At 53.6% G+C, this 17,715-nt stretch overlaps 1 protein-coding gene across 4 annotated transcripts in view; it reads right to left on the bottom strand.

Annotated features, from left to right (window-relative positions):
- Positions 1 to 15,961, bottom strand: part of SLC29A1 (solute carrier family 29 member 1 (Augustine blood group)) — a 56,998-nt gene extending 41,037 nt beyond the window's left edge. For 3 of the 4 annotated variants that reach the window (XM_034764842.1, XM_034764843.1, XM_034764844.1), the window contains exons 1-2: positions 14,482 to 14,594; positions 905 to 1,066 (exon numbers count right to left, since the gene is read on the bottom strand). The gene's annotated coding sequence lies outside the window, so the exon portion shown is untranslated. Of the gene's footprint in view, positions 1 to 904; positions 1,067 to 14,481; positions 14,595 to 15,943 lie in introns of those variants that run through there. The other variant, XM_034764845.1, reaches the window with a different exon arrangement.
- Between the last annotated feature and the right edge of the window lie 1,754 nt (positions 15,962 to 17,715).

The following is a 17,715-nucleotide window of genomic DNA, read 5'->3' on the forward strand; positions in this document are numbered from 1 at the left end:
CAGCTGCCTCCTTGAAGCCCTGCAGAGCTTTGGAGCCCCATAGCGGATCAAGCACTAGCCTGCAGCAGTGGCTCCTGCCCTGATCCTGAAACTGGAACACGCTAGCCTTGCCCTGGCTCTGGGGGAAATGGGTTGAGTGGTGTAACAGACATTTCCCACCTCAAAAATGGATGCAGCCGCTTAAATCACCAGCTGTGAATAGCACTGAGAATCAGGGGCTGCTGAGAAATCAACAGAGAGTTTGTTAAAAACAGAGAGGGGTGATGGGTGGCAAGGAGCGGGGCTCAGGGCACAGCCATGACGAAAGGGCAGATCTGGAGTAGAATCACCCTCTGCGTGTCCCTACAGATGCCGGAAATAACGGCCTTTTCACTGCTGTTCTTATAAAAAAGGGGAAGGGGGGATGTGTATTTTAATCAGCTGTCCCAAGGAATACACAAGTAGCGCTGGAACTATTTCAATTGCCAGCCGATTACTGACCATGGGAAATAAACCCACAAGCAGGGGCCTAGGAATTGGGTTAAAAATGAGACTTTAACATCTGTTGATGATTCATTTGGAGACAAAAATAAACAATACGAGTGTCTCTATTAAAAAACACCAACTTAAGAAACAACAGCAGACGCCTGGTGTGTCCTTAGGTTCTGGGGAGGGGGAACAGAGCAGGGGTGATGCATTATTTTATTTTTACCTCCTCACTTTACCAGGCTGAGTCAGGGATCCATGGGTATGGCAGATCCACCATCACATCTATTACCTGAAAGCTTAGAGGTTCCGTGTGAAAGAGCCGGGGGAGCTGGCTGAATATCTCCTTTGCAGAGGATGACAGCTGAATGCAGAACTTGGCCCTTGTGTGTTTGAACAGAAAGTGAGGGAGAGGTGGCAGGGCAGTTGGGAAACTAACCTGGTTTCTTTATGCAGACTGGTTTGTTTCCAGGGAAGAATATGTCACAGTCTTCTCCCAAGCCCCGCCACAGCTTGAGTTCCATCCACTAGCATCACCACTCACAGTGGACTGTGCAGATCTTCAGTGTGATCTTCCCTCTCCTTTCTTGCATGATTCAACCTGAAGTGAAATAGTTAACAAGGCTGATGTTTACACTCTCCTCACCTTGCATCATAATTAACACTTCACTGAGAAGAATGGGGGCAGTTCACATGTCCTAGAGCACCTGCATCAGGCTCTCTGCAGACTCAGGCATTGCTGACATTTGTGTCGTGATTTTAAGTTTTTCCTTCACAATCTCAAGGGCTACAGATTTATTTTAGCTGAATGCTGAGAAGCTGCAGCACAAGCTGCTGACAGCAGGCGAGCATTCTGGTCTGCCCAGCTGCCATAAGCCAGCACAGTTCCACCCCTGCTTGTCTCTCCAATAGGCTTTTGCTAGAAGCAGCTGTCTAAAGCAGGCTGTGGATAAAAGTGAGGCTTCAAATCAGCAGAGAAATCAGAGATGGGAGATGCCTCAGTAGATTCCACCTAATCCCTCCCAAGGAAAGCAAGGCAGGATTAGGCCCTATAGCACATCCCCCAGGGCTCTGTCCAGCCTAGGGCCTTCTTCTCTGGACAGGCAATTCACAGCTAAGTGCCAGGAAGGTCCTCCAGACACAGCCTGCATGTTTCCCTTTCATACTTTTATCGCTGGCTCCCCCAGACTGCACAGCTCCTAGCTAAGAGCCAAGCAGGGTAAGGTCCATGCTTTATTGTGGGGGCCTATACCCAGCCCTGGCCCCAACAGAAGGGGTCAGAACTAATAACTATTTTCACAGGGCTCAGTGGCAATGCCAATGCATGTGATGACTGCCCTCTGCTGGGGAATGACAGAAAGCACCTGTATGTATGATTCCCTTCCTAAAAGCAGAGCAACTGTTGTGACTCCCTCCCTCCCCGCATGCAGACAGGGCTGCTCACTGTGCCCCAGATACCCTCTGGAGGATAAGAGCACTGGAGCATAGCAAGGCAGCCTGCTTGTGCCTCTAAGCCCCTGATGATGCAGATGGAGATGCAATGGTTCACGCTGCCTATTGTGCCCAGAAGGCCACCCCAGGCAGTAAGCCCAGTGACAGGTGCTCAGACAGACTAATGGATACCAACCCTGTGCTTCCCACACTGGCCTGAGCTCCTAGCCCCTTCCCTCTGGCATCCGTGCTCCCCTCTGGGTGAGGCCTTTTGGGACTCTAGCCATCCCTGGTGTCCTGGGAGGGGCAGCGGGGGTTTGGGCTCTGCCTTTCCGGCTCAGCGGGCACAAACAAACCCACATTGTCTGTGTGACAGGCAGCAACCCTGCCAGGGGCCCCCTCATAGAACATAAGAAAGGCCGTACCGGGTCAGACCAAAGGTCCATCTAGCCCAGTAGTCTGTCTACCGACAGTGGCCAATGCCAGGTGCCCCAGAGGGAGTGAACCTAACAGGCAATGATCAAGTGATCTCTCTCCTGCCATCCATCTCCACCCTCTGACAGACAGAGGCTAGGGACACCATTCCTTACCCGTCCTGGCTAATAGCCACTAATGGACTTAACCACCATGAATTTATCCAGTTCTCTTTTAAACTCTGTTATAGTCCTAGCCTTCACAACCTCCTCAGGTTCCACAAGTTGACTGTGCGCTGCGTGAAGAAGAACTTCCTTTTATTTGTTTTAAACCTGCTGCCTATTAATTTCATTTGATGACCCCTAGTTCTTGTATTATGGGAATAAGTAAATAACTTTTCCTTATCCACTTTCTCCACATCACTCATGATTTTATATACCTCTATCATATCCCCCCCTTAGTCTCCTCTTTTCCAAGCTGAAGAGTCCTAGCCTCTTTAATCTCTCCTCATATGGGGCCCGTTCCAAACCCTTAATCATTTTAGTTGCCCTTTCCTGAATCTTTTCTAGTGCCAGTATATCTTTTTTGAGATGAGGAGACCACATCTGTATGCAGTATTCGAGATGAGGGCGTACCATTGATTTATATAAGGGCAATAATATATTCTCAGTCTTATTCTCTATCCCCTTTTTAATGATTCCTAACATTCTGTTTGCTTTTTTGACCGCCTCTGCACACTGCGTGGACATTTTCAGAGAACTATCCATGATGACTCCAAGATCTTTTTCCTGACTTGTTGTAGCTAAATTAGCCCCCATAAATAATATTGTATGTATAGTTGGGGTTATTTTTTCCAATGTGCATTACTTTACATTTATCCACATTAAATTTCATTTGCCATTTTGTTGCCCAATCACTTAGTTTTGTGAGATCTTTTTGAAGTTCTTCACAGTCTGCTTTGGACTTAACTATCTTTAGCAGTTTAGTATCATCTGCAAACTTTGCCACCTCACTGTTTACCCCTTTCTCTAGATCATTTATGAATAAGTTGAATAGGATCGGTCCGAGGACTGACCCTTGGGGAACACCACTAGTTACCCCTCTCCATTGTGAGAATTTACCATTAATTCCTACCCTTTGTTCCCTGTCTTTTAACCAGTTCTCAATCCATGAAAGGACCTTCCCTTTTATCCCATGGCAGCTTAATTTACATAAGAGCCTTTGGTGAGGGACCTTGTCAAAGGCTTTCTGGAAATCTAAGTACACTATGTCCACTGGATCCCCCTTGTCCACATGTTTGTTGACCCCTTCAAAGAATTCTAATAGATTAGTAAGACACGATTTCCCTTTACAGAAACCATACTGACTATTGCTCAACAGTTTATGTTTTTCTATGTGTCGGACAATTTTATTCTTAACTATTGTTTCGACTAATTTGCCCGGTACCGATGTTAGACTTACCGGTCTGTAATTGCCGGGATCACCTCTAGAGCCCTTTTTAAATATTGGCGTTACATTAGCTAACTTCCAGTCATTGGGTACAGAAGCCGATTTAAAGGCAGCTCAGCTGCCTCCCCACAGCCGGGTCAGGCTCAGGAGTGTCTAGTGCCCCGTGGATTGGGGGAGGGGCTGGGTCTGTGGGACTGGCATGACATGAGGCTAAATCCAAACTGCAGCTCCAGGGAGCCCCTGGTCACTATAATCGTCAGAGCAGTCTGGCACAGCTGGGAAGGAGTGGGAGTTAAATGTTGATACTGTTGGGGTCACATGGTCATTGCTCCTGGCCAGACTCCTCCTCCCACACTCATTTAGACCGAAGGACACCCCTGTATAGATGCGAGGAGACGGCCACTCACTCTCTCAGGAAGCAGGGCATGGGCTGATGGCCGGGGGCTCCGCTCCCCCAAAGCCTGTAGGGGGCTTTCCACTCCACCCAGTTCACAGGCCCATGGGGGAGCAACTGCCCCTCTGCCAAGAGTGCGGTCTATGGTGCCCTCACCTGGACAGGCCAGCTTTGGACGTGATCTTTTCCCACCTCCCTCCTCCATGCCAGCAGCCTCTCCTGTACCTCCCTCCCCAGCCCTGCTACCCTCACCCAGGGCAGCAGCCTCTCCTGTACCTCCCTTCCCAACTCCCCTTCCCCACGCCAGCAGCCTCTCCTGTACCCCCCTCCCCAATCCCCCTGCATCACCTCCCTCCTCCACGGCAGCAGCCTCTCCTGTACCTCCTTCCCCAACCCCCCTTCCCTCCCCCACAGCAGCAGCCTCCTGTACCTCCCTCCCCAGTCCCCCTTCCCCACCTCGTTCCTCCATGCCAGCAGCCTCCTGTACCTCCCTCCCCAGCCCCGCTTCCCTCGCCCAGGGCAGCAGCCTCTCCTGTACCTCCCTTCCCAGCTCCCCCTGCATCACCTCCCTCCTCCTCGACAGCAGCCTCCTGTACCTCCCTCCCCAGCCCCCCTTCCCCATGCCAGCAGCCTCTCCTGTACCTCCTTCCCCAACCCCCCTTCCCTCCCCCACAGCAGCAGCCTCCTGTACCTCCCTCCCCAGTCCCCCTTCCCCACCTCGTTCCTCCATGCCAGCAGCCTCCTGTACCTCCCTCCCCAGCCCCGCTTCCCTCGCCCAGGGCAGCAGCCTCTCCTGTACCTCCCTCCCCAGTCCCCCTGCATCACCTCCCTCCTCCACACCAGCAGCCTCCTGTACCTCCCTCCCAACCTCCCTCCTCCACGCCAGCAACCTCTTCTGTACCTCCCTCCCCAGCCCCTCTTCCCCAGTTCCCTCAGCCATGCCAGAAGCTTCTCCTGTACCTCCCTCCCCAGCCCCCCTTCCCCATGCCAGCACTCTCCTGTACCTGCCTCCCCAGCCACCCCCACCCCAACACCCCCTTCTTTAGTCCCCCCCAGCACTCTTCACTCCCTTTGCCACTCCTCCACCTCTAACATTCCCTTCTTCCCAGCCTCTGCCCCCTGCCAGTGCAAGCCGCACCTTCACTCCCTCCTACTGCAATAATTAACGGCCTAATTGCTCCACTTCCCCAGGCGGGGGAGGCTAATTGCGGAGGGACAGCCCCGCTGCTGTGGTGCTGAGAGCAGAGTGTGCCCAGTGTCCACATGGCTGACTGCTCAGGCATTACATGCTCCCAGCAGGGTGCAGCGGGGAAGGAGATCCCGTATACATCACCTGGGACAGACAGAGCTGAGACCCCAGTATAACATGGGCTTGTGGTAGTAGAGTGGTTCCAGGAGTGACCCGTGTTCATATGGAGCCCATGGGAGATTAGATGGGGTTTCCCAGCTTCCCGCTGCCCTCGGGTAGGTGCAGAGGGAATGAACTGCTGGGGGCACAGCAACACCCAGAGCCAAGCTGCCCACCTCCCATCCATCACCCTCACGCCATTACCCAGGTCCTGCCCCCTCAGCCACAGGGAAGCCCTTCTCACCTTGCCCGTCAGGTCCCAAGTGAAGTCCATCAAACACCAGCGGTAATGTCACTGCCCCCCGCCCCAGGGCACTGGCAGAGCAGGGACCGGACAGACCAGTTCAGCAAGTACAACGTGCACATAAATGCCAGCTCCTTGGCTGCTGGAGCCAGAGCCCTGAGAAGGAGCAGAGCTCTTTGCTGAGAGTGGCTGCTGGAGGCCAGCCAGGCTCATCAAATACAATGAGGGAGAGATGGACGGCTGGGAAGGATCAAGTCCTCCGCATGGGGAGGGAGCTGTCACAGAGGCCCCTTAACTCCGAGACTGCAGGACAGCTCCCTTCACCTCCATTCCTGCCAGCCATGGCAGCTCTCCCCAGCCCAGAACTCCATGCCCACTCCCATTGACCCACAGGACGGCACATACAACCCTATTTTATGGCACCTGCCGCAGTGCACTCTCCACCCTCATGCACCCATGTGCAGGTGGTGTCGCTGTAGCTGGCATGACAGTACTGTCTCCCTGCTTATGAGCTCCCCAGAAATGGGGGCTTCTTACAGATTTCTAAGAATGTGCCCATAACCACTGTGTTTTCATCACCTGCTTGTCCCAGCAGCTGAATGCCAACCCTAACAGCCAGAGGATGAGAAAGGGGCTGGGAGACACCCCCACCCTCTACCCCCTCCAGGCTGCAATCAGATGCTTGTTCCTTGGCAGCACTAGAACAAACCAATGTCTGGGTTCAGAGCTAGCATGACCTTAGCTCACCCCAGACCAAGCTTTGCCACCAGGAATGCCAGACTGTAACACTGACAGCATGCCTGAGTTCTGGGCTTCCCATCCAATCATGTTACTGAGCCACCTGTGTTTGGGGATGGGCTGGGATTTGGAGCTACTGACTCCGACATCCCAGCTATCAGCCCTGCAGGTGCTGGGTCTGGCTAACCTGCTTCCCTGCCAGGATACCTGGCCCTCTCCAGCATCACACACACAGTGGATTCAAAAAGGCCTGCAGTAGTAAGCAGTGTTCCCACACCTTCTCCCCTTCACTGCTAAAACACAAAGCTCTACCTGCCCTAGCAACAGAGAAAGCTGGACCCACATAGGGTGACCAGACAGCAAATGTGAAACATCGGGACGGGGGTGGGGGGTAATAGGAGCCTATCTAAGAAAAAGACCCAAAAATCGAGACTGTCCCTATAAAATCGGGACATCTGGTCACCCTATACCCACACTACCTGTAGACGCTGCCGCTATGGAGCTATCCCTCCCCACAGACTCAAGCTCCAGCCTCTTACTCTTCATTTTAAAGAGATAAAGTCTCTAGCTGCTACGGTCATGCACAAAATCTTTCAATGCAGCCCTAGTCGCCTGCCTGAGTCTGCACACAGCCTGAAACAAGAGCTCCAAAAAGTCAACAGATCTCCTGAGTATCTTTCTCCAGTATTTATCTTCTGTCTAAACAGAGGAAGCTGATGCTTAATCCATGTTTTGGAAAGGCAGATCTTATGCGTGATGCTTCAGAAAATGTTTTCTCTTTAGATCTAAGCAGTTGCTGAGCTGTTATTAAACATTCCCCAAATGGCTGGAGTGCTCCGCAGCCTTAGCAGCTCCTGACATTTTTACCATCATCTCAGTCATGTTAGCATGCTCCCAGGCAAGAACACTGCACAGAGGCCAATATGTACAGTGCCATGACAACATATCACAAACAGGGAGAAATTAATCTGCAACATCCAAAAGTAATTGATCAAATCTTACAGCAAAGGAGAAACGAGGGAAAGCACCTAGCCCTCCCCATATAGCACCCTGAGCAATTTCCCCCTCCTCCAAAGAAGACCCTTGCAGCGTAGCCTGAGGTCAGCAGACCTGGACTATTTTGGACTTGGGGAAGAGAGCTCCAAAGCCCAGAGGCCCGTACAGAGAATACCCTGCCCTCTGCCCCTTCTGTTTCATACCGAGCAGTGCCACTACCTCAACTGCAGCAATATGGCATGGGGAAGAGCAGGGCCGGCTCCAGGGATTTTGCCGCCCCAAGCGCCATATCTGATAAAAAAAAAAAGCCGCGATCGCAATCTGCGGCGGCAATTCGGCGGAAGGTCCTTCGCTCCGAACAGGAGTGAGGGACCGTCCGCTGAATTGCCACCGAATAGCTGGACGTGCCGCCCCTCTCCAGAGTGGCCGCCCCAAGCACCTGCTTGGGAAGCTGGTGCCTGGAGCCGGCCCTGGGGAAGAGGCAGTCTCTCAAATAGGCAGGTCCTGGGCCATCTGGGGCTTTCCTGGTCTTAAACTCCATCTAGCCATCCACAGCATGCCTCTGGAGCACTGTTGGCATGTGCTCCTAGTAAGATACACCACTGAGTAGGCAGCACAAGCTTCTGCCAGGATTTAAGATGCAGTGTGATGCAGCAATCCAATCCTGAGGTGGCAAAGGCATGAATCAAAGTAGCAAAGTCCCCATGGACAAGAAAAGAATGTATCCTATCTCCTCCTAGCCAGATACAAACGAGAAAAGGTCTCCCATACTAATGCTGAAAGCTGATTAAACAGTAACTGGCAATCTACCCAGCGCCTGGGTTGGGTGCACTAGTAACACATGCCAGGCAAACATCCTCACCTTATCTTTTTGTTGCTATCCGCAACCCACCAACAATCTCTACACCGGACTTAGCTAGCTGGCTCTCAGCCAGACTGAAGTCCAGTCAAGCACTGGAAAAGGGACTTGCCTGCACCAGCTGAATGGGAAGAGATAGGAACTGTTATAATTATTGGGCTTAAAAATTTACTTTATTTGTAAGCTTAAATGAAAAAAGCATGTAAAAGTTTATAAAATGTTACAATGATGGATAACTCTGTTTGCTTGCTTGGGAATTAACTACGGAAAATAGGCCAAGTTGTTTTTAATACTAAGTGCTATGAACGAATGCAAGAAAACCAGACACACAAACTAAATTAGTCTAAACAGAAAAAAGCCAGCTAATATGATTTAAGGACTGTTAAAATTAAATTAAATAAACAACAAAAAGACAGGACTCCTGAAATCAACAAACTAAAATTAGTGGGCGAATATGAGACCTAATTGGTGGACAAAATAATGAGAGATAAACTATGCCACCTGCTTTTTTTCCTTTTGGCATTTTTTAAAGAGAGACTTTAAAAGACCCAAACAGCTTATTTTGTTTTGTTTTATTTTATTTTTCCCAGCCCCCAAGACAGAAGAAGCAGATCAGGCTGAAAGCTTTTTTCTTGCACTTGTTTAAGGAACTTTGTTTTTTATTTGTGAGTTAAAGTTCAAACAGTGCAAAGGCTAATCAACACCTTTATCTCTTTTTGCCCTTAAAATCAATACAACAGACCACAGGCCTGGATACAGAGAGGGGCTTAAGGCCATGCCTAACTTTAAGCACATTGACTTTAATGGGTCTACTCACAAAGTTAGACATGGCCGCGAAGCTGGTCTGAAGACACTGCAGCTTGGCTCTGCAGGTGGTTATGAAAGCCTGCCAAGCCCTGAACAGAAGGGTCTGTCAGAGGGAACAACCCTCTCCCTCCATGCCCCAGGAGAGTGCATGGCCTCCTACACGGGACAAAGGAAGTTGGCTCCCAATCCCATCAGTACGGGGAGTACTGGGCCCTGGTGGCGTGATCCCATAGGGCTTGCTGCGGGAGAGAGTAAAGTCCTGGAGTGTTGTGTGCTGGGCACAGTTAACAGCAAAGTCTGCAGCAGCGACGAGACACAGAGTCTTAAGGCCCTGCTAGCAGCTCCTTCCATCCTGGGTTGGGAACAGCCTTATCTCAATCCCAGCTCTTATCACCGGTGGCTTTCTGGACTCTGCCGAGGGGCCAGCAAGAGGCCTGCAGGGAGGGGGCAGGATTCTCTCTCCCTAGCAGCGTTTCACTCATTCGCTCCCTGATTGCCAGCCCCTGGCTTGCTGACTTTAAGAACATAAAAACGTCCATTCTGGGTCAGACCAATGGTCCATCTAGTCCAGTATCCTTCCTGTCTGTGACAGTGGCCGGTGCCAGATGCTTCAGAGGGAATGAACAGAACAGGGCAATTTCAAGTGCTCCATCCCCTGTTATCCAGTCCCATCATTTAGAGGCTAGAGACACCCACAGAATGGGGTTACATCCCTGACCATCCTGGCTAATAGCCATTGATGGACCTATCCTCTATGAGCTTATCCAATTCTTTTGAACCCAGTTAGAGTTTTGGCCTTCACAACACCCCTTGGCAATGAGTCCCACAGGCTGTGCATTGTGTGAAGAAATACTTCCTTTTGTTTGTTTTAAACCTGATGCCTATTAATTTCACCTCATGAAACTCTGCAGATCATGAGATGTGCTCATGACTCAGGAAGGCCCAGTCTCACAGCAGCCTCCCTCACTTCAACCACCTAGCAAATGGTGACAGCTCTGCCCGGTCAGAGAGAAATGCCCCAGCTAGTACCACTGGGCTGCACCATCCCTTTCACTTGGCCCATCCCCTGCCTGGGACCTCCATGGTGGCAGAGGTCCTCCAGAGTAGAGCCAGGGCACATTGTCCGGAGGAGTGGGGGTATGGTGTGTATCCCTGTCCACAGAGGTCTGCAGCTCCAGACCAGGAATTCCTGCATGTTTCACTGCCACCAAATTCACCATGGCAGCAAACAAGCCAGCTGACAGCAGCAGGACCAGGCACAGCCCAGCTCCTCCTGGTGAGTGGGTAGATACTTCTCATGAACTGCCACATGGCCTCTCTGAGCCCCGCTGGGCTCTCTCGGGAGCAGCCACTTCTGGGCTAAAGCACCTGCTGGGTGACAAAGTGTTAAAAGTGAAGTGGCCGGGGAAATCAAGCTCCCTTCCGTGAGGATCCTGGATGGCAGCACTAACCTGACTCATCCCAGTCATTGCTGAGCAAAGAGGAGGCATTTATGGCCTAATATCTGAACACTTACAGTGGCACCAAAACTAGAGGAAGAAAAGGTCTGTTGGTCTCCTGGGGGTCTCCTGAGTGTCTCAGACAGGAGACACTCAGATCTCCCCTTTGAGAAAGCTAGGGAGGGAAATCTTGTGACCCCATGCCATGTAGAGCGCAGGAGTTGTCCTGCACTGTTCCCTGACAGGGATCAGGGTAGCACATGAGGCACACGGGAAATGGATTAGGTGGTTTATAGACTTAAATTCCTCTGTGGCTTGACGTATGTAGGTAAGAGGACAAGAAAGTTAAACAGGAGGGTGAGTGAGCACAGTGCCAATCACCCCTGGGATCAGGAAATGGCGGGAGACGGTGAGCAGCATCAGGGAAGGAAGCTGCCCCTTTTGGCCTCTGCTTCACACCATGCGCGAGTGGAGCAGCAAAGTGAACTGGACAAGATCTCCGCAACACAAAACTACACACAGCAAGTGAAGAGCTCCGGAGGTCTTGGCCACTTGCTTTGCTGTTCTACTCACTCGCACAGCGGAGTATCGGGAAAAGGGGGCAGTACTGGGACTGGAGCAAGTGGGGAATTCGGGGGTGGTGGGTGTAGCTGGTGAGGTTTAGAAGTAGCAGATTGGGCTCTATCTCCCTTGGCAGGAGGCAGTTTCAAGATGCAGGGCACTGCTGTAAGTTTTGAGGTCCAGCTGCATGGGGCCTGCATTGCACCAGGGAGGTGGCAGGGAGCTTTCTTAACGGTTGCTCCCCAACAGAAAAGCTGGGCCTGTAGTGAAAGCCCAGGACTGGGAGTCAGGACACTTGGGTTCTATTGCCAGGTCTAGAAGGAAGTGTTGTCTTAAGCTGTAGTGGTTAGAGCACATGACTTGCAGTCAGGCAGGACTCCTGGGTTCTATTCCCAGGCTGTGTCACCTCGGGTGAGTCTCCTAACGTAATTCTAGTCTGAAAAGTGACTCTCTGCCCATTGCCTCTCTCCACTGCACTCACAGAACCAGCCTGCGGTACCATCGGAGATAGACAGCCCCAGGAAAAGGACTGGGGCTCCAGCAGCCATCCTGGGAACTCACTGCATGTGGCTAAGCATCAGGGGGTAGCCGTGTTAGTCTGTATCTACAAAAACAACAAGGAGTCTGGTGGCACCTTAAAGACTAACAGATTTATTTGAGCATAAGCTTTCGTGGGTAAGAACCTCACTTCAGATGCATGGGGCTGACTCACTCTTTCCGTTCTCAGCTGATTGTAACTCAGAGGCTGTCCCCAGGGCAGCATCATTTGAGCAGCTGACACAGCAACCCACTGAGCAACAGACTGCCCCTCTGGGCTTTGTCCCTGGGAAACCAGGAGGAGTTTAACTTTAAAGCATCACACAAGGATGCAAGTGGCTGAGTGTTGAGCATCAGGCCCATCCGGTTCCTTAGGAGAGGCAGCTTCAAATGGGGCTCAAGGCATACTCCTGTGCCCAGAACAGAAGTTGGCATCCTCACTGGGGAAGCCAGCTCGCTGTTCTGGTCCCAGAGTGGCCCCTTGGCAGGGTTTGGATTGGACTGTGTAGAAGGACAAGGACTGTTCCCACTGGCAGGGGTTGGATGGGCTTGCATTGGAACTGAGTCAGCAGAAGGGGGTTACTTGCTGTTTGTTACCGAACAATGCCCCTAGAACCTGGTTTATTCCACAGTGAGAGCCCCATCCTCACGATCCAACGTGGCTGGGAAGCAGCGCAGGGTCCCTCCAACAACCCATGCTGACAGCTGCCCTGGAAGATGAATTACTCCGCAGTGCAGAGGGCTGGTGACCCGGCATTAATATTAGCACTACAGTCAATCCTGGCCCTGCATTTTATTCCTGTCAGTCACATGGGCGAGGTTTGCAGCCATCCCAGCGCTAGGCTACAGACCCACTTGCTTTGATCACTACCTCCCCTCCCCTGTTTGTTACGCCTACTTGTTATGGCAGGGATCAGATCTCCTGAATATCTGTGCAGCACAACCGAGTCCACACTACAAAGGGGCTGTGGCAACAATCATCCATTGCTTCCTACAGTACCTTCTGGATGAGGGTCTCAGCAAGCTTTGCAAACAATTAATTCAGCCTCACAATCCACCCTGCTGGAGGGCCCCAGGAATCTCGTTTTGCAGAGGGGGAAACCGAGGCACAGACATAGGTAGTGACTTACCCCCAGTCACACAGCAAGTCTGAGACAGAACCCAGGAGTCCTGGTTCCCAGCCCGTGTGCTAACCACACTGACAAAACACATTCTTGTACTCCTGAAGGTAAACTCTTCACTGCTGGACAAGTGCCCAGCTCACCCTTTCTCCCTCCCAGTTAGCTCCCTGCTCCAGCTTCTCAGACTGCCTGACACCTTGACCTTGCTTTGCTGCCTCTCTTTCCCCAGAAGAACGCCTACCTCCTGGCACCGCCCCATCCCTGAATACAACCCGTCACAGACTGTGGACATGCTGCTCCCTCCTGGCCTGGAGGCAGCTCTGGATGGGCAGTAGGACAGGAGGGAGAGGGGACTGTAATGGAACCAGACACCGCACTGCAGGGACAACTGCTGCATGAACTGCCAGCAAGCTGTGTGGCCCTTTAACAGGATTGCAGACTAAAGCTGTGACCTTGAGACCCCAGAGCATGGTGCGCACAGGCAGTACCTGCTCCTTCTTCCTGTCCCTGTCACACACACTGGCACCGTGCAGAGGGCCAGACTCAGCCATTCAGAGCTGAGCCTAGCTAACAGGCTCAGGATTTGCTGCTCATGCCCGACCCTACCCAGGAGCTCAGAGTGATAGAGAAAGTCCAATGGTGCAGGGGCACCCAACCAGAGCATTTACAAGAGTGTTGACATATAAGCTGAATCTGAGCACGTGTGGGACATCAAAGGACAAGTGAACCATTACTTAGGGTCTGAAGGGGAAGCTGGCACGGGGAGGTCAGTCCATGCATAGCTGGGATCATGCACAAAGGTGGGAGAGAGAGGAAAAGGGGCCAGGACATAAGGAATGAGACTCGAGATGCAGGCGAGGGCAGAGCCGCGTAAGGTGGCGGGGCAGCAGGGATGATGCAGTCTGAAGGCTGGCCCACAAACAGATTTTGTACTGCTAAACCAGTGCAATGCCCTAGTATGGATGCAGTTACAGCCCTATAAAGGTGCTTACCATAGTATTGTTCCTCTGTCTGACATCAGGCTCTTGGCACGGTGGCGAGGGGGCTGCACAGTTCTAACTATATGTTCTAAACCCAGAGTTATAATAGAATATAGCCGGTGTGTAGACAGACTGACCAGACAGCAAACGTGAAAAATCGGGATGGGGGTGGGGTGGGGGGGTAATAGGAGCCTATATAAGAAAAAGACCCAAAACTCGGGACTGTCCCTATAAAATCGGGACATCTGGTCACCCTACGTGTAGCTAAGCCACGCGTGGGGGGCAGGGCGGTGACTGTGAATGAGCCGGAGGGGGCTACGCAGGAATCGGGGGAGCAGAGCGAAGGGGGCTGCGGTGACCGACGGGGCAGGAGGCCGGGCAGAGAACCCCGGAGAGCCGCCAAGCCCGGAGCAGCACCAGCCCAGGGAGGGAGACCGCCCGCCACACGTGGGGCCGGGAGCACAGTGGCCGCGCTCAGGGTTACACGGAGCAACTTCCGACACGTGCGCAGACCCGCGACATGTCCCCGCAGCGAGGCGGGAAGCAGCGGCACCCCCGGGCAGGCGGGCGGGGAACTCCGCTCTGCGTTTGCAACTTGTAGCGTCCCCCTCCCCTTCCCCGGTGCCTGGGACTCCGCCCGGCGGGGGAGCCGGGCCGGGCCGCGCCAGCCCCGGGGCACAGTGGCGGCGGGTGCTTACACGTCTCCCGTGGCCGCAGGGGTGGCTGGTTCCTTCTCCCGCCGCCTCTCGCTGGCAACTCTCAGCGGCAGCTAGCGGTCCTCGCTCGCCGCTTCCCGGGCTGGGGAGCGGGGCTCCCCCCGGGTCCTAGTGCTCGTCTGTTTCAACAGGCTGAGAGTGCGGGGGTGCTGGGGCACCCTCCACAGGCCACTGCCCCTGGCCCCTGACCTGCACCCCTCCCCCGCTATCCCAGCCCTGGGCTCCCCTCACACAGCTCTGCCAGGGCCCCTCACCCCTGGCCTGCAGCAGAACAAAGTGGTTCTGGCCCTCGGTGGGTTAGACGGGTGAGGGGCCTGAGAACTGTCTCCCCCCTTATCCGACCCTTTCCCCAGTCTGGACATCTACCTGACTGAACCCAGCCTTGACTCTTCAGCAAGTGTCTGCCCCTGGTTCTCTCCCTCCGCAGCCCCTCATCCCGGAGACGAGAACTAAGGCATCCCACACACCAGCACTCCCTGGCCATGAGGGGACATCCCAGCCACTCAGATCCCTTCCACGTTTGCCACCATTTCCTTGGTTCCCGAGGCCAGGGTGCCTAAGGCTGGACTCAGATCCTTCTCCAGGCAATGCTGTGGACTTCCCCCTGCAGGATCTCCCTCCTGGCACGAACCGACTGAGGTGCTGCTTCTTAGAGCAGCAGTTCTCAAAGTTTTGTACTGGTGACCCCTTTCACATAGCAAACCTCTGAGTGTGACCCGCCCCCATATAAATTAAAAACACTTTCAAATATATTTAACAAGATTATAAATGCTGGAGGCAAAGGGGGGGGGGGGGTTGGGGTGGAGGCTGACAGCTCACGACCCCCCGTGTAATAACCTCACAACCCCCTGAGGGGTTCCGACCCCCAGTTTGAGAACCCCTGTCTTAGAGCTTCCTGGGGCGGGGCAGGGCAGGCCAGCCCTGTGAGTGACAGACAGAGGCTCCCTACCCCAGAGCAGGGGGCAGTGGTGGGCATCCCTGTGGTGCAGCAGTTTGCCCTGAGAGACAGGGGACACCCTGGGACAAGGACTAGAAGAGCAGCTCCATGTAGCTGGTTCTGCTCGTGCCTCCTTCCCAGGGGCCCTTTCACTTCCTCATGTGGTGCAGGCCAGCCCAGCATATTAGCCTTTCTACAGACATTGGGGCAGGAGGCTTCAGAGCTTTGCTCAGCTCATGGTCCTGGCTCAGTGGGGGAAGGTGCAGACCCAGAGGGGAGAGGCCCGCCCTGTGGAGAGCTGGTGCCTCTGTCTCCAGGATCACCCCACACCAGAACAGCCAAGTTACCATCATGAGAGCACAATCTGTGTTCCCAGAGCTGGGCTCCCAGGCCCCCTTATCCCCCGTGCTCCAGCCCTGCAGGGTCAGGGCTCCCCTGTCACCCTCATTCCTCACCCCACGGCGTTGTGCATCTGGGTCCCACACCACACGCTCTCCAGCCTGTTACCTCAAGGATCCAACTGTCTCTGGGGTTTACACTGCCATCTCCTCTTTTCTGCTGCTCTTGGCCGAGCAGTCCCGGTGCCTGCCTAGCACCCACAGGAATGAAGCGCTTCTTAACCCCAAAACTGAGGCACGCCCTTCCACTGACTGCACAGCAGGTGCAGATTTAAGAGCCATGCCACCGGCTGGGACTGGCTCAGCCCAGCCCCCACTGGCTCCGCTGGTGGATGCTGCCTGCAGCAGCAGTTTGCGAGGGGGAAGTAGCTTCATCCATAGAAACTGCAGGGAAGGTTTGTCAGTAGAACGTGACCTACCAGGGAGTCTGGGGCTAAGCACCAGAACCTGTGAGGAAGGGGGCTGGGGAGTTTCATGGGCTGCAAACAGGCAGGGCCTTGAGTTTAGGGTTCTTCCCAAAAAGGACCCCTCAAGCAACACAGTACCAGGCAGGAACATGGGCTTCAGTGCAGAGCCGGAGGGGAGAGCGCCCCCTACTGAGACACCTACAGTGCTGCCTGCAGCACTGCACCCCTTCACAGGCTGGAGCATTGGAGTCAGTATTGGCTGTGACTGGACAGCACCCCTGCTGTCACCCACACCTCTCTGCAGCACGCTGGCTTTTCCTGCTGGCTCTCGTACCAGTACAAGGCCTGACCCTGTCTGGTGCGCTGGCGATTTGGCAATGAGGACGCTTGTCCCACCAACGACTGGACTGAGACTCAACAGCCCCCCTCACACAAGCCCTGAGCAGCCATGGAATGACACTGGGCCATTGCTGACCAGCTGCTCTTGGAGTAGGTGGTGGCCAAGCCCTTGAGCCCATCATCTCAACCACCTTCTTCCAGCCCCTGCCAGGGCTTGCCCCTTTCCCAATCCCGAGAGCACGAGGCTCCCTGCCACAGGTCAAGAGGCTGCCTCTCTTGCCTGCTCCCATCAAGGCAACATGGACGCTGTGTTTACTTTGGCGAGAGTGAAAGCAGGTGATTGAGTTGGCCCAGCACCCAGGAGGTGGAGCCAATAGGAGGGGGGCAGGGAAGCTAAGAGGAAAAAATCTTTCCTGGGCTGGGAAGGAGGAAGTTATTGGGAACGTCACTGCAACATAGGCGCCAGGCTGACTGCCCTGAAGACTGACTCCCACTGTCTGCACAGACGGTACAGTCTGGCCAGCAGCAGGATCAGCATCCCCACACGTGCCAGACAGTGTGCCACAGACCTTCCCTGGGAGAGAGGGGAGCTCAGCCTCCATGGCTCCGCTGGCCCCTGACCTCGTGGCCGCGGCTCCCAACAAGGTAGCCAATCAGTGCCAGTTCTGCCTGTGATGTGCTATGGCCCTGGGAACTGGACCAAGACCTGCCCATTTCACTCCACAGATATCAGGTGGGACTGAGCAAAGATTGGAATGGAACTGGCTACCCGCATTCTGGTGCCAGGGGACCCCACCCTTACCTTATTTGCTCAGCCCAGGGGCCCTATCAGCCCCCTCCCCCAGGGGCCACGCCTGCTCACACATTAGAAGTTGCAAGTCATTTAGATTTCAGAGTAGCAGCCATGTTAGTCTGTATCCGCAAAAAGAACAGGAGTACTTGTGGCACCTTAGAGACTAACAAATTTATTAGAGCATAAGCTTTCGTGGACTACAGCCCACTTCTTCGGATGCATAACAGAAGTGGGCTGTAGTCCACGAAGGCTTATGCTCTAATAAATTTGTTAGTCTCTAAGGTGCCACAAGTACTCCTGTTCTTTTTGCGGATACAGACTAACATGGCTGCTACTCTGAAA

This window comes from Trachemys scripta, chromosome 3 (assembly GCF_013100865.1).
Source record: "Trachemys scripta elegans isolate TJP31775 chromosome 3, CAS_Tse_1.0, whole genome shotgun sequence".
NCBI lineage: Eukaryota > Metazoa > Chordata > Testudines > Emydidae > Trachemys > Trachemys scripta.